The 3051-nt window shown below is 59.5% G+C and overlaps 1 protein-coding gene across 2 annotated transcripts in view; it reads left to right on the top strand.

Moving 5' to 3' along the window:
• LOC113208268 (5-hydroxytryptamine receptor 1-like) overlaps nt 1–3051 on the top strand; it is a 209762-nt gene that overhangs the window by 187654 nt on the left and 19057 nt on the right. The gene's annotated exons all lie outside the window — the stretch shown is intronic.

Below are 3051 nucleotides of genomic sequence, written 5' to 3'. Positions count from 1 at the left end.
CCCCCCCTCCATCCCATCTCCTCCTCCGTGATCCCTTTTTCTTATTCTCGGAAGGGCTTCGCGCGCGACGGCGGCGTGGCGCTGTGATCTCGTCGATGCGCAAATTGTTCTCTTGTTTTCCATCTCCGTCTCGGAAGCGCTTCGACGGGCCGCGCGCCCTTGTACAGGGCGCGGCGCGGCGCTGCCGGCTGTCGCGCTGGGCTGAGGCCTCCTGAGGAGGAGGACGACGGCGGCGGAAATCGTGAATTTGTAATCCAAATGAGGGGGTCTGAAAACTTCCTCCAGAGTCGAGCGGCGGCCTGCCCGGGCCCCCCGAGGAGGGGCTGGCCGCGCGGGACGGGGGGACGGCCCGGGACGGCCCCTCTGTCCTGTGCCGGCCAGGAGGAGGGGTTTGTCGTCGCCTTGGGCTGGCCGGCGCCCCGGAGCCTCGGCCCAGGTCAGGAGCGCAGAGTAATGGGATTTGGTCTTTTGTTCCCAAGATGCGCCCTGCCGGCCCAGGTGCAGGCGGGGGCCGGGCCGCTCCCAGCGCCCCATGCGGGCGGCGCTCCAAGTTCTTTGGGCCACCCGCGCCGCCAAGGATTTGCGCCGCGCCACGCCGAGGGCTTTGCGCGGGGCGGAACGAAGCGGGGCGGGGTGGGGCGGCGGGGCCCCATCGGGGGTCACAGCGGCTCCGGGGGGCTCACCTGCCGCCGCGCGCGCCCCGCGCCGCAGCGGGACCCGGCTCCGGCGCCACCAAGGGGGCCACACAATAGGAGGCCGTAGAAGGACTCCTGAGCTAGTGGGACCTCACCCGACCCGCATACAGAGATGGCGAGACACTGTCGGCGAAAATTACGGATTATGCATGTTGCTCTGTTAAACAGTCTCCCCCCCCCCCCCCCGTTTCCTTTAAGGTCTCCTCCATGAGCGGGCCCCGGTCGTGGCGCTGGGACGTTTAGATTAAAAAGATACAAACGAGCGGTGTAATAAACAGTTTACGCCGAGCGGAAACTTTCCTAATAAAATTCTCCGACAAACAAGTGGCGTGCTTGAAAAAAGAAATGATTAAGGTCGGGACTATAGAGTAAACATGAGAGCTCACCAAAAGTTTGGTTGAGGACGACAGTTGCGGCGGGTGCTGTGGGTCCGGGAAGGACGACGAAGGATGAAGATGAGGACGATGAAAAATGAAAAAGGAGACGAGCGGGAGGAGCGAAGAGGGAGGGGGCGTCACCTCTGATATTGCTTTAAAAAACAATTAGACGCCGTTTGACCTCTTGGTCTCGAACGATAAAGCGTTCAGGTCTCTTGCGGGGGTGCTCCCCTCCCCTGTGTCTGGGCCGCCAGCCCCTCCCCACCTCCAGCACCTCCCCTCCGCCTCCGCCGCCGCATATATTTTCACCGGTGGCGCGCGCACTCAGAATTGCTTACCGCTTTCGACCCAGGCAACCTGTTGCTGTGCCAGCCTCTAGCACTCACCTCGGCTCGGGGGCGGGGCGGGGTGGTCGGGTGGCGTGGCGGGGGGTGGGCTGATTTAGTAATACTTCTCGCCGCCGTGTTTCCCATTATTATGCATTTCCCCGGCGAGCCCTCTTCTTGCGGTCGGTCGGTGCTCGGCTGATGATACACGCCGAACCGCAGCGCCGTCGTCGCCAAGCCAAGAGCTCCCCCATCCCACTCCCCAGCACTTCCTATACCTCGCTGAGCTCGCTCTCTCTCTCTGCTCTCTCCAGGAGCAACGCACCGCGCGCCTGGCCACTTTACGCTTTAACTTGAGGGGGTTCGCGTCGGTGCGCGTTACCTGCGCAAAACAATCATATTGTCTTCTTTCCTCGTTTAGGCCGTCATATTACCGAGTCTCAACCGCGAGAGTGTTATATTATTTTAGTTGTGTGTGGGTGTGTGTGTTGTTTGTTTGTTGTTTTTTTTTTTTTGGAAGGGGGAGGGGTAAATTGAAGAGATTAAAATTTCAGTTATCAGAAACAAGAAAAAAGCGTTACAAAATTGCAATGAGTGTGAAGAATGTATCTTACTAGTAAGCATATAGAAAATGTTCATCCATACTCTAGTGACACATTAAACCCTTTTGCATTTTGCTGTACCGGGTGTAACTGTGAATGCGCAGCAGTGTTGCGGGTTTGCCTACCCAATTCGTCCGTAAGGCGCCATGGCCCCTGCAGCCCTGGCGGGTATGCAATCCCGCGACACTGCTGCACATTCACAGTTACACCAGGTACATAACTATTACAATAAGCAGCCAAAAGATTATTCTCAATTTCATCCATAATTATGTACAAATTCCAATAATTGTACATTAAAATGCCGCTCGTAATTATGCTTGTTGATGCACAACAGAACGCTTACGGGTTTCACAGATGTGTGTAAGGAGGAATACCAGAGTTGACGATCCCTCATTGCGCCCTCTATGATTTACACTCCCACGCGGTAGAGCATGTTTTTCCACGCAGTGTGGCCGTTTGCCCCAGTGCCCGATATAACTCCTCCCTGGACAAGGGGAAATGCCCGGCAGAGTGGGTTCGCCCCGCCGGCCCCGCCGTGCAGCCGGGCGCCCTGCTCACCTGTGGCCCCCGGCTACTTCCCCGGCTGCTGCTTCCCCTGTGACGCACACGGGCTGCCGGGGGCGGGCCGGGCACATCGCCCGGGCGTTGTTACGCGTCTCCTCCACCCGCGTGCAGCAGAGAGCAGGGGTGACGGGCCGCATTACACTCTGGTTACACCACATCATCGGCGGCCTCGCCCTCTGGCCGTCGTCCTGCTATTAGCACATTCGGCTCGCGCATTATGGGGACCGAGACACCACACTGAGCGGGGCCAAGCCGGGCCTGACTCGTTTCGCATCGTGAGGCTAGCATGGGGCCTTACCCCGCCCCGCCATCGGTCGCCCACGACCCGCCACGCCCGCAGCTGCAGCTGCTTTTGACACTGCTGCTGCTGCTGCTCATGCTCTCGTGCTGCCACCACCACTCGCGGTGTCCTCTCTCGCTTGCCCGCCCCTTTTACCGCCCGCTACCCCTCTTCAACTCCCCCCTCCCTCCCCTCCTCTCCCTCTCT

Source organism: Frankliniella occidentalis, unplaced genomic scaffold, assembly GCF_000697945.3.
Source record: "Frankliniella occidentalis isolate FOCC.00 unplaced genomic scaffold, Focc_3.1 Scaffold112, whole genome shotgun sequence".
NCBI lineage: Eukaryota > Metazoa > Arthropoda > Insecta > Thysanoptera > Thripidae > Frankliniella > Frankliniella occidentalis.
Note: the sequence above shows the minus strand (reverse complement) of the source record. Positions and strands in the feature narration are given on the sequence as shown.